General features: G+C 41.1%; 1 protein-coding gene across 2 annotated transcripts in view; it reads right to left on the reverse strand.

Moving 5' to 3' along the window:
* Positions 1-3,259, reverse strand: part of fryl.L (FRY like transcription coactivator L homeolog) — a 211,861-nt gene extending 208,602 nt beyond the window's left edge. For both annotated transcript variants that reach the window (XM_041588844.1, XM_041588838.1), the window contains exon 1: positions 3,019-3,259. The gene's annotated coding sequence lies outside the window, so the exon portion shown is untranslated. The remainder of the gene's footprint in view (positions 1-3,018) is intronic.
* Between the last annotated feature and the right edge of the window lie 10,324 nt (positions 3,260-13,583).

The following is a 13,583-nucleotide window of genomic DNA, read 5'->3' on the forward strand; positions in this document are numbered from 1 at the left end:
GGGATAACAGGATGGGGAGAGACAGTCCTATACTGACTGGGTATGATACACAGATATATATCACAGGATGGAGAGTGAGTTAAAGACTGCCCTATACTGAGTGTGTATAATATATAGTCCTCTACTGACTGGGTATATACAGAGGGATAAATGGATGGAGAGAGACAGTCCTATACTTATATGCAGACATACATGACAGGATGGTAATTGAGAGAGACTGTCCTATATTCTGGGCATAACATACAAAGAGACAGATTACAGGATGGAGAGAGAGAGTCTGAGAGAGACATTCATATAGTGACTGGCTGATATGCAGACATACATGACAGGATGGTGATGGAGTGAGACTGTTCTATACTCTCTGGGCATACCATACAAAGAGACAGATTCCCGGATGGAGAGAGAAAGAGACAGTCCTATAGTGACTGGCTGATATGCAGACATACATGACAGGACAGAGAGAGAGGAGACATTATCCTATTGTGACTAGTCATGATATGTAGACTGCATTAGTCAAAGGAGAGACAACTTTTCTATTACAGAACATGATGCTTCAGACTGAAGTCACAGGAAAAGGGATGCTGACCTCAGAGATGAGCCAGAGTGCATGTACTAGTACTGCATGTGTGAAAAGAAAAAAAAAAGGGTAAGCACATCCTCAATCTGGGCGTATGCACCACAAGAACGACTGCAGGAATTTAAAGATCAAGGGCTTTTATGAACTGCTCATATGAGGTGTAACAAACAAGTGACCAGCTCTGCAAGCAATTAAGGACTAGACTCTTGCAGTGCACTCACTACCTGTAGTGTATTCCACCCACTCAACAGGGCGACTACACTTCCCAGCACTAAGAAAACTTGGAGCCCACTCCACTTCCACGGGGGCTTATTATCTATATAAATAGAGTACAACTAGATATGATCTGCTAACAACATTCAGTTGTAATTGTGTATCATGCTTTGTCTCTTTATGTAAACCTTTTGGTCTTGTATTTGTATTTGATACTTTGTAAAGCGCTACAGGAAACAACGGCACTTTATAAATAATAATAATAATAACAACTGCCCAAGCGATAGCCATCAGTAATATTTACAGGAGGGCAGCTGGTTGGGCAACATAATACGTCACTGAAGTCCTCTTGCCTTTCCATACATCCTATAACAGCTGTAAGGCCCCACTTTCATCTTAAAGTTGTTGTTCCCCTTTGAGTTAACTTTTAGTACGATGTAGAGAATAGCATTTCATTTTTTTATTATTTCTGATTTGAATTGTTTGGCTTAGTATTTAGCGGCTCTCCGGTTTGCAATTTCAGCAATCTGGTTGCTATGGACCAAGTTACCCTAGCAACCATGCATGGATTTAAACAAGAAACTGGAATATGAATATGAATATGGTAATGACAATACATTTGTAGCCTTAAAGAGCATTTAATTTTAGATGGGGTGCCCCCCCCCGTGTAAAAGCTGTAAAGCGTCAAAAGAAGAATGCAAATAATTAAAAACTATAATAAATAAATAATGAAGACAAATTGAACTGTTGCTTAGAATTTGATCATTCTATAGCAGTGATCCCCAACCAGTAGCTCGTGAGTAACATGTTGCTCTCCAACCCCTTGGATGTTGCTCAGAGTGACCTCAAAGCAGGTGCTTATTTTTGGATTCCAGGCTTGGAGGCAAGTTTTGGTTGCATAATAACAGGTGCACTGCCAAACAGAGTCTCAATGTAGGTTGACAATCCCCATAGGGGCTACTAAATGGCCAATCACAGCCCTTATTTGGCACCCTAGGAACATTTTTCATGCTAGTGTTGCTCCCCAACTCCTTTTACTTCTGAATGTTGCTCATGGGTTCTAAAGGTGGGGGATCCCAGTTCTATGGCATAATAAAAGCGAACTTAAAGGTGAACCACAGCTCTATACACACAAACAATGCATTAATCACAATAATAACCGCTGCTCACGCAGGACTGAACAGTTATGTCCACTTACTATATGTATCCAGACACCTATATTAATTCTAAAGAAATATTAACCCTGGAATAAGGTTAATGCCTTGCATCACTGATGATTTGCTTACATCTCATTGCCTACGGCAGCAACCCAGCAGAATTAATATGATCTCAAGCGTGCCAACCTGCTCACACCCTCGTGCCATTAAAGAGATGTGACAGTCTGTCTGCTACCAACCACCGGTGCACCCATACTGCTCCCTTCCACTTCATTACAAGTGGCAGACCATTTGCACTTTGGATCTGTACCAGTCTTCTTCAGTCTTAGAGCATAAGAAAAGCCACAAAATAAAATGATTATTCAGGTTTATGCAGTACCAACACATTAATACTCTGCTACTCCTGAAGCAAAGAACTTACAATCAGTTTAGTTAGGATAGCAGAAACAAATGTATTTATGTCACTGTGTATTAAATGCACATCAGCACACTCCCTATGCTACACTGAAATGTATTCAACCGCTTTGAGTGTAAAATGTTACACAAACACATAAAACCCAAGTGAAAAACACTCCAATAATCAACTTTGCGAGTCAGGAAGGACTCGTTTGTAGTGTGTATATACAAATGCAAATTATTATTAGAATATATAAAGTCACAATTCCATGCCAATGCAAGATTAGTGCATGTACTGAAGCATACTAAAAGGATTGCAATAGAGATGACACTGATGCAAGCCACAGGTGAGCTCACTGTTAAGCCTTTCGATTGCATTAAACATATATCCACAGAATCAGAGTGTAAGCTCTTCAGGACCAGGCTGGATGAACTAGCTGTATAAATAGCCACATGGGCAAGACAAGACGTGTTTTCACGTTGTCGCCCTCCAGCTGTTGAAGAATTACAATACCCAGCATCCCCCACACCACGAGTCTACTTGCAGAGGGATGCTGGGAGTTGTAGTGCAGCAAGAGCTGGAGACATGCAGGTTGAGGATCTTTGTAGCACAATGTACTGGAGACCAAAACGATATTTGCCCCCTCCTCCACAATCTGAGCTGTAGGTACCCACCGGGCCAGATGCAGCAGCTCTCCAGGTCCTGTTTGTCGCGGATTCCACCTCCCTTCTATCGCGTGCGATTCAAACACAATCCTGTCTCCATGCAGGCCAGATCCAAGTAGCTCCTAACAGCAAAGTGCAGCTTCTCTCCCTTCCCCTCTCTCTGTTTCTCTCTCTCCCTCTCTGTTCTTTCTCTTCCCTTCGCTGCGCGACGTTACACAGTTACAAAGCCACAGCCTGTCCAGCACGGTGATTTGCTGCGATGTAGCTATAGGCGGGCGGAATAGACCCATGGACTATTCTCATTGGCTAAAGTTAACGTTCCCGCCCACATGCTGCCCTCACCGTGGGTTGTAGAGACTGAACGAGCCTTATCAATCAAAAAGTGACGTCTCCCCATATATGTCCTCTTATTGGCTGAACAGCCATCCTGTGGGAACCGCCCCGGGAAGGGGAAGATGTGATTTCTTGAATAATATTCTTCACACCCCTTTAACTATTGGCTGCTCAAGTTGTCAATCAGAGATTTGCTCCCTGCCCTTGTTCTCACATGGACAGGCAGCTGCTAGGATCCCCAGCAGGGTCAATGCTGCTATTGGATGGAAGAATCGCAAGAATGTGGAAGTATTAAGCAACTTGATATTCTCAGGGTCGATGGCTCAGTAAATTCTAGTTTCAGGACAGCCAATTGTCGCACAACTGTGGGTTGTGGGGTTAGAAGTGATGACCCATGTCAACCAATCAAATGTTTCCTTTCAGCTTTCTACCTACAGCTGCCTGGAGAAAGCTAGTTGCTAATTGGCTGCTATGGATTACTACCAAGGAGGTGCAAATTTGCCCAGCATTTATAAATGAGCCTGTGTCTGAGCAACTCTACTCGACACTGAATCCAGGATTCTGCCAAGATTCTGCCAAATACAAGTTTGTGGCCAACCAAATCCCAAAAAAAAATCACGTGACTTTTCATCACACAAACAAGGAAATCAAAAATGTTGAACTAGGCACTGCAAGCGTGTTCTCTTTCCCCCTAATTTACTTATGCAGATTATGGTTCAGTTCAGGATTCGGTCGATTCTTTCACAAAGGAGTCGGGATTTGGCCAAATCCTAAAATAGTGGATTCGGCGCCTCCCTATCCAGTTTAAAAATCCCTATAAATAATTCTACATTTTGCATGGAAATAATCAGTCTGATCATATTAAAAAGTTGCCTGTGTCAGCGGGATTCAAGGGAGGTTACTGTGGAGTTTCAATAAAAACTCAGAACTAGGACATGGGACCTGCTGAACAGTCCCAAAGGTGTGGAGGACATGATCCGAGGAGCATGCGAACTTCATTTTATCCCAGTCTATTTGTCAACTTAGGGTCGAACTGCACCAGGCTACCGGTGGCTCTGCCGGTGGGCTTAGTAGTACTAGGTCCCAGCAGGGGCGATCCTGGCCTGAGTTGCTGCTGCCCCCCCTCCCCCGGAAATTCGCTCTTAAAGTAACAGGAGCAGCATTTTTGCCGCCCCTGGTACCTAGTGGGGTGCGACAGCCTCAACTCGCCAAAGCACCTCTGGGTCCCAGTCTAGGATAATTCTTATTTCCATGATGGAGTCTATTTAAAGGACAACTAATGCTCCAATCTAAGAGATGTGCCAAAAGTCAGGAAACCCTAAAGGATCGTAATGACTTACATGATACCCTGGGCTGGTGTTCCTGTTAGCAGCAAATGGGACCAACCAGGACACTTGTGAACTAGCGATCCTCTTCCTTTGCGCGGGCAGGCATTTCAATTATAAGCCAGACTTTAACAAAAAAAAAGCCACCCACATCTGTCTGCCTCTGGATTTTGAAGAAAGAAGAAGGCTGGGAGAGGTTTTCTCACAAGTAAAATCCTTGGGGGGTGCCTAACATTTGGCACCCCAAGGTGAAAATATGTCCCAAATATCAGGTTCTCTGTTGAGCCCTAAAAGGCCCAGTCAACACTGTAAGTTACATTACTAACAGTGTCCGGATACCTTTCTCCTTAGAAGGCTTAGCAGGGGTCTTCAGATCTTAATTTTCTGCAAGTGTAAAGAGGACCCATTTACATAGTAGGTCAGGTTGAAAAAAGACACATGTCTATGAAGTTCAACTATTTAAGTCTATGTATTATCTGCCTAACTACTAGTTGGTCCAGAGGAAGGCAAATAAAACCCATGAGGCCTTTCCAATTTGCCTTGGGGAGAAAAAAAATCCTTCCTGTCTCAAAGATGGCAATCAGACCAGTCCCTGCATCACCTTGTGCTATGAGGTATCTTCGATAACCTTGTATTCCTCACTTGCTAAAAAGCCATCCAACCCCTTCTTAAAGCTATCTAATGTATCTGCCTGTATCACTGAAAAAAACCCTTCCGAATATTTAGCTTGAACCTCCTTTATTCTAATCAGAATGGGTGACCTAATGTCAGCTGTAAGGACTCGCTGGTAAATAAAGCATTAGAGAGATTATTATATGATCCCCTTATATATTTATACATAGTTATCATATCACTCCTTAAGCGCCTCTTCTCCAGCGTGAACAACCCCAACTCGACCAGTCTTTCCTCATGGCTAAGATTTTTCATACCTTTTACCAGCTCAGTTGCCCTTCCCTGTACCCTTTCTAATACAATAATGCCCTGTTTGAGCACTGGAGACCAAAACTGTACAGCATATTCTAGATGGGGCCTTACCAGCACTCTGTACAGTGGAAGAATGACCCCTCCTCCCGCAAATCAATGCCCCTTTTAATACAGCTCAAGACCTTGTTTGCCCTTGAAGCTGCTGACTGGCATTGCTTGCTACAGCCAAGTTTATTATCTACAAGGACTCCAAGGTCCTTTTCCATTATGGATTTGCAGTCCCATTAAAGGTATAAGTAGCTTGGATATTTTTACATCCCATGTGCATGACTTTACATTTATCAACATTGAATCTCATCTGCCACCTAGCCGCCCAGATTCTTCCATATGTGGCCCCGATATGGCACAATTTTGCATGCCTTAGTGTTTGGGCACTTGCCCAAAAATATTATTTATTTGACAACAGATTTTGCATTTTTGAGGGGAGGGGGTCATAAAATTCAACTGGCACCTTTAGAAATACATATTTAATGTTTATTTTTTTATGATGGATCTTTTTACTTTTTTCCCAGAATGTTTTATCTGCATTTACTTGTTTCACAAGCCAAAAGAAGTTGTTTTTGTTTGTGCAACTCAGCTTCCAAGTAGTGCTAGAGCACTTCCTCAACTATTTTGTGTTCAGGAAGTACCTCGTGAGATAAGGGTTCAGTTGATACAGTCAGGAAATAACATTTGCATGACACAGGTGTGTATGAGTTCATGCAGTTATCATAATGTTTGAGATATTGGAGTGAGGACCTGTACATAACAGGTTGGGGTTTATCAATTGCATTGCCGCCAAGATGCAGATAAAAAGTTCCAGAGAAAAAGATAAATAATTATGTCCTTTATGGCAAATTGTCACCTGCTAAATTAGATGAGAAACTACACTCAATAAATAAGTAATTAACTTTGTATCTGGCAAGATAAAATATACATAACTGAGCAGGTGTTTCAACAATGCTTGAAATAAACGGTTCCCCTTTTTTCACCTGAATACACATAGAATCTATGTCATTGGCATTAAAGTTCCAGAGTCCTAGGAGATGTAAATTCTTTGTTAATCAATGGAAATCGAGGAGCAGCTGTTTTAGCTGGTATGAAAAAGGCTAAAGGAAACTGCTGGGGAGGAACACTTTTCAAGGCAGCCCCTGGTGATCCAAGTCACTAACCTCTGCCTCTCTACTGGCACTCCTCAATTGTAAAAAAATCCTCCAAGCTGGATAGCCCTCTCTTAATCTGTGTCTCCATCTTGATGGATCTCTTAGAATCCTGTTTGGCTGCCGTTTTCACTGTAAGAGACCATTGTGTTGTGTGGTCTTCCGGCTGGTAAAGAGATAGCAACATATTTAGGTAAAGGGTGACTTTCAGGCTAAGAGCTGCCAGTGCAAGAGCATTCAGTCAGTATACATTGTAGCCAGTGGAAACCCATACTTTATGAATGAAAGAGAGTTGGATATATAACCAGCCTGCAAATGCATTTGGGCCTGCAGTATCTGAAGACTTTTGTGTATGAAGACTATAGATAAACATTAATGAATGAGAGGCAACTGCCTAGAGAGACCAGTGGAGGAAGAATGTAAAGAAGAAACCGGAAACCATAAAGCAATCAGACTGACTTGCGGTGTGGTGTGGACAGGATCTATTATCTATCTATCTATCTATCTATCTATCTATCTATCTATCTATCTATCATCTATCTATCCATCTATCTGTAACGCTAATCTGGGCTATCCAGACCACAAGTAGTTAAGTGTCTAACTAGTGATATGAGCATGGGTTACATTGCGACTCACACATCAGGGCCTTCACTAAGTGGAAGTTTCCCATGAAGGTGTAGTGGAACTACAACACTCAGGCTACTGTATAGTAAATAAGTAAAATAATTGGATGCCAGGAGGTTCTTAGGATGAAACAAAGAAGTAGTTTATAGTACAAAGACAATGTCCCCAGGTTTACTCACATGTGAGGAGGTATTAGCAGATGTCAGTCAAACAGGTAAAAGATGACACAGCTGAGGAATGGACTCCATTAGGCATTGTAGTCAAGCAGTATAACAATCCCCTGCAGATATAACTTGCAGTGGTCTGGATCCCACCCAGCGGAGTGGTCAGGAAGATGGAGTGTAAGCCTGACACCCTATCCACTGTGGTCCCTTCACTAAAGACAATCGTGAATCCTTTGAAAAGCTACTCCCTGCTACAGATCCTCGTTGGAGCTTTAGCTGCTCTTTCTATATACACTCTCTGCCATACTCTCCTAGAGAGTCTATTATAGATCTAACCTGTTCTAGCTAACCTCAATCACGGGGTTCCCTGGTCCCCGACTTAAACACTAAAGGTGCAGTCCCTGGCTTTACTGGGCCTTGGTGTACCCAGGCTCAATGGGCACATTCAGATGGTTAGGACACCAACAGCCAAAGAGGAAGATCTATATTGAAGTGTGGCAGGAAGTGGTCATTACATCTCTTGGCCAATAACACTGATGTAAATATTTAAATGGATACATAGGCTTTTGCCTAGTAACTAAGGAAAAGGAAAAAGGGTAGGAACATAGAAATCCTATGGGTCCCTACATATCTATCATCTATCTATCTATCCTGGGTACTTGGACATGTAGAACAAAAAAAAAATATCTTAACTGGTTTTGTTCTCTTTATAGTATTCTCATAACATCAGTAGGACCCACCCATATTGGATGCACATCAAATACAATTTTCCTCCACTAACACATTTCTTAGAATACATTCACCACATGGCCATAATTTACTTTTGAGCACCAAATGAAATTACAGGTGACGAGTAGACAGGCCTCTGTTTCATATGATTCATGGCCTCAACTTGTTTAGCAGAAGGGAAACATTTGAACTTTGTGACTTTTTTTTCTAATCAGATAAGCAGCATGCTATAAAATGTATTACACTGCAATATTGGTTCCCCTTCTAGATCATTAGGAATTAAACAAGATTTCACATATAAGAAAATAGAATTTGTTTTCACTAAGACATTTATAGATTATTTCCCATGGTTACCTGAAAGGTTTTAGCAGCTTTGTAGCTTTTGAACTGTGGTGTTTTTTTGTATGAAAAGAGATAAAATATTATTAACACATTTCATATCCTTTAAAGCACATCATTTAATTTGCTTGTGCTTGAAAAGTCACATGTTTACAAGCATACGAAAAGGAAGATCTGCAGAGGCATTAAAAACTATATTTATTCTACTATAAAATTACACAGTTAAATCAATATGACCTCCAGAGTACACTACAACAATTAAGCTCTAGTGACTTGGCTAATGCAAGGCTCCCAATGATTTTCTTCAGAGATAGAACCATAGGTTGCTTAGTGGTTTAAAAGATGACACAGAGGGCTGACAAATAACGTAATTAGAAGAGATCATCAAAATGTGAATAATGTAAGATATGGGAATGCTGAAGACTTTTATTAAACCACTGAACCTTGTTTTATGCTGGGTTTTTGAGCTGGGTCGGTAATCTTCCTCTTGATCAAAATGCCCAGTGTGCTGTGAAAATATTGATGATAAACCATCACTAGAGAGCGATACCCTCCTGTTGGTTTTATTTGTCCCTTTGCTGCTAAAAGATTCTGATTTTACTGCTCCCTCTATCTACAGTTAATAATGAAGTTTAATTAGCCAGGCATACTGGGGCTTCTTGGAAATTACTTTCACAATAATTTTCTGCATTGCACTAAAATCTGATGAATACAGATCACAAGAGATCATTTATGTTTTATGAGTTAAGTGATAGCTTTCAGATTTCAAACTTTCTCCAGTCCAGTAACTCACAGCAGATATACGATTTCAAAATTCTAATGGCGGTCGATGAAATCTAATTGATGGGTTTCTAGACCAAAACCATTTGCATTTTGAGATGAAAATATCACTTTAATAGGCTGTTGGGACACTGCAAAAGTGTCTGGATATTCTCCAGAATTTTTGCAGATGGTAGAAAACATTGTCTGGCATTTTTCTAAAATATCTCCAGATTTTATTGGGCTGGGATCCAGCAAAATTAATAGCCATGACATTTGGGGGCCAATTTATCAACATTTTCTCATTTTCGTGGTTTTAATGTTTTTTGATCTAAACACAAACTCTAAAACTACATATGTCAGGAGATTTATTACAAAATTAGAATTAAAAAAAATTAGGAACCGAAAATGATGCTGAACTCTGTGCTAAAAAATATGAATACCTTGAAGTTTTTTAGACAATTACTAGTGAAAAAAATACAAAAACCTCTAAAAGTCCGAATTGATTTAGAGTGGTCCAAAAAGATCAGTGCAGCTCCTATTGACTTCTATAAGACCATAACAACTTTTACCTGGTGTTTTGTATTAGTGGTTTTCGTGGTTTTTACACTTCATAAATCTCTAAACGTTTAGTTTTAGGAGAAAACCACAATTTTTTCGAGATTCCAAATTCGATTGTGAGTAAATGACCCCCTTAGTTTCAATTGCTGTAGCCAGGCCGGATTTGCCCTGAGGGCGTCCAGAGGCCGCCGCCCCCTCCCTCTCAAAGGATAGCACACATGTGTATCCTTTCTTCTTGCCGAAGCACTAGCGCCGAATGGCTAGTGCTCCAGAATCAAACTAATTGCCCATGCAGCTAGGCGGCATGCCGCCCCTTAATTGATGCCACCCTAGGCCTGGGCCTTTGCAGCCTCACAGCAAATCCGGGCCTGGCTGTAGCCACTCATGTCCAGTGAATGGGGAACATCATCAAGAAACACTGCACTTCCACTTTGGAAGAATGTGGATCAACTAGAAATTCTAATGGATCCCTATCAAAGCAAGTCATTTTTCCATGGTATTATGTTACTTCTGGTGCTTGTCGATAATATTAGCATGTGATTCTTATGCTGCAAGTCTGCTGTGCCTATTGATCATGGCAGTAGCTCCAGGGTTCGCCAGCATCTGGTGCAGTTGTTTACGACTGAGCAGAAGCAGGATGGGCACAATGGCACTTGGTGCAACTAAATGAAGTGCTCAGCTAAGCATAACATTTGCATCCATGTTAGTAAAAAAAGTAACGGAACAAGTAGTTCCTGGGCCCGGATGTAGGCCGGGCACCCCAGACACATTTTTCATAGCAGATTTGAGCCGGCACAGGTGTCCAGCAGGCCTTGGTGGAATCACACCCACTGCACCCCAGGTAGTTCCACCACTGATAACTGATGTCTTTCCTTAAAACTTACATATATAAGCCAGTGAATATTACCATGTCAGAATGTGTGGATTCCTAGGTCTAAGAATGGTTAGAATGTATCAGATGGTTAAAATGTATGTGATGGAATAATGAGAATTTTAGAAATATGATATGCTGATGTAATCTTTTTATCTTGAACATAAACCATCATCTTAATAAATCTGAAGGTCAGAGAACTGTCTGAACATAATTTAATATTACTGTAAACTACACAAACACAGATCAACTCTATTTATGTGACTGTACATGAAACTCCCAGGCATTAAACAGTGGAAGCCAATCTGGTCCTGGTTTCCATTGTGTATGCTCCTGGTTGGTGATCAACTTTGGGGAGCCTGAACACAGGACAAGACATGGTGGCCCCCTGCCCTGCTTTATACATTTCTTCATTACTAATAAAGACAATTATTAACCAGGCTGTACTGCACAACTGAATCACAAACCATATTTGTCATTCTGTGTAATTCCATTCCAGCTTGATCGATAAAGCCACCAGCCTTCAGATCCGCAATTAAAAACAGTGAACATATATATATATGTGTATTGTTTTAATATCTAAAAACATAAAAACATTGCTGTAAAATATGTACATTATATGTTTTATAGATCTGCTAGAGCTAAACATTTCTCTGTTCCACTGATATTGATTTAAACATATGCATCAAACAAAGCATGAAATTGGCCAGAGATGGCATGAAGAATTGATAAATGATTAAGAGCACAATCTACAGGCATTCTGCTGAAAAACAAAACTGACATAAAGGCTTCATTTTACAGGTGTGTGAAACCCATGTATGATAACACAATATTTTATTAATTCTGCATTGATATACATTACTTTTAATGTAATGTTCTGTATTCTCTCTTCAGTTCTGCTAGGAAGTTCAGACTGTTTGCTATCGAGTTGCAGTAAATAACTGGCATATTTTATTATTTTAGGTTGGGGGGCATTGTAGCAGGCGGCAGGCACTGCGAAGGCAGTTTGGGGAGATTGTCTCCCTGCAGAAGAGGCGATAAGTCACCAGACGACTAAGTCTCCCCGAATCTGCCAGTGTGCTTGAGGCCTGTGGCTACACATTTTGGGGCAGATTTATCAAGGCTGAGGACACAATAAACTTTTTTCACTATGACTTGTTGCCTGGTGGAAGTTTGCCTTATTTAAGTGCCTGCTCCATATTGGTTTGTCGGTTTTGTCTGCCCCCCGTGCTGAGGGCTCAGGACGGTGCACCTGGGCCACTTCCCGTTTTTGATGAGTAATCATTACACTGTTTGGAGACCCTAATACTATAGATGTTTTTTAAGATTTATCAAGGATTGAATTTCAAATAAAAAAACTTCAAATTCGAATAAAAAAAGACCAACCAAAATTTATTCAAATCGAATTTGGACAATTCCCTATTCATAAAACACAAAAATAGCTTGAAATTCTAATTTATTTTTTTTTAAAGTTGTTTATTTATGGTTTTAAAACACACAACAACAAAGACATTTACAAGGTTGTGCACCGAAACATTAGCATAGGTACAGGTTGACATTAAAGCATATGCAGTACAAGTATAACGAGTCCTATCTTACTATTGTGGAGAATCAGGTAAATGGATTCCAGGATTGGCATCAATCCAGGGAGTCCAGATTTTGTCAAACTTTATGGGTGTACCTCTGGCGATATAGGTCAACTTAATAAGTGGTAACGTCTTATTTATTAATTCTCGCCACAGTTTGACAGTGGGGGGGTAAGGGCTCATCCATTTCATCACCACCAGCTTTTTTGCATAAAAGAGTGTAGCCCTTAGGAGATTCCTGGTTTTGTTCAGAGGTACCAATTCCTCCACCACCCCTAACAGACATACCGACGGGGATTTTACTCCCGGGAGATCAAGATTTTGGCTTAAATACTGGACAACTGCTGACCAAAAACGAGAAACGACCTCACATTCCCACACCATGTGAAAGAATCCTGCATTAAGGGTTTGACATCTATGGCATTGTCCATCCACTGACCTACCCATTTGCTTGAGCCTAATAGGAGTGATGTATAACTGGTGTATAGCCTTAAATTGTATCATTTTGTCCCGAGTAGATATCAGTGACCCATAGAGACTCTCAGTAGCCTCCTCCCATGTCTCCTGATCAAGTTCCGGGATGTACTGAGACCATTTAGGATAAGACTTAGTAAATGGGTCTACACTTGAGTCCAGGAGTAGCCTATATATATCTGAGAGCAGTTTCTTGGTTTGCGGATCCCAGAGCCTAGATTCAAGTTTTGAGCTTACCCAGGTAACAGTTAAGGAGCCGAATTGAGCCCTAAAGGCATGTCGTAGTTGCATGTAACGATAAAGTTGAATGGTAGGGTTGGATTGCTGCTCTCTTAGTTGTTCTAATGTCATGAACACCCCATCAGTAACTAAGTCACCAATATGTCTGACACCCAGGTTCGGCCAATACTGGAAATCTGGCAAGATAACGAGATGAGGGAGATTATTGTTCCTCCACAGAGGGAGTTTAGGAGAAATATGGGACAGGGGTAGGTCAGTTGGTTTATATCGTTTCCCCCAAAGGCGTATGGGGAGTGCCATAACTTCTGGCAATTGGGAGGAGTCCTTGAGGCGCCTGTATGGAGCATTACGAAGGGCTTCTAGGGAACCTAAGACGGATGCCTTGCAGTAGAGTAGCAGAATTATCCAGATCGGAATGGAACCAAGAGTGCAGGTATGAGATTTGG

This window comes from Xenopus laevis, chromosome 1L (assembly GCF_017654675.1).
Source record: "Xenopus laevis strain J_2021 chromosome 1L, Xenopus_laevis_v10.1, whole genome shotgun sequence".
NCBI lineage: Eukaryota > Metazoa > Chordata > Amphibia > Anura > Pipidae > Xenopus > Xenopus laevis.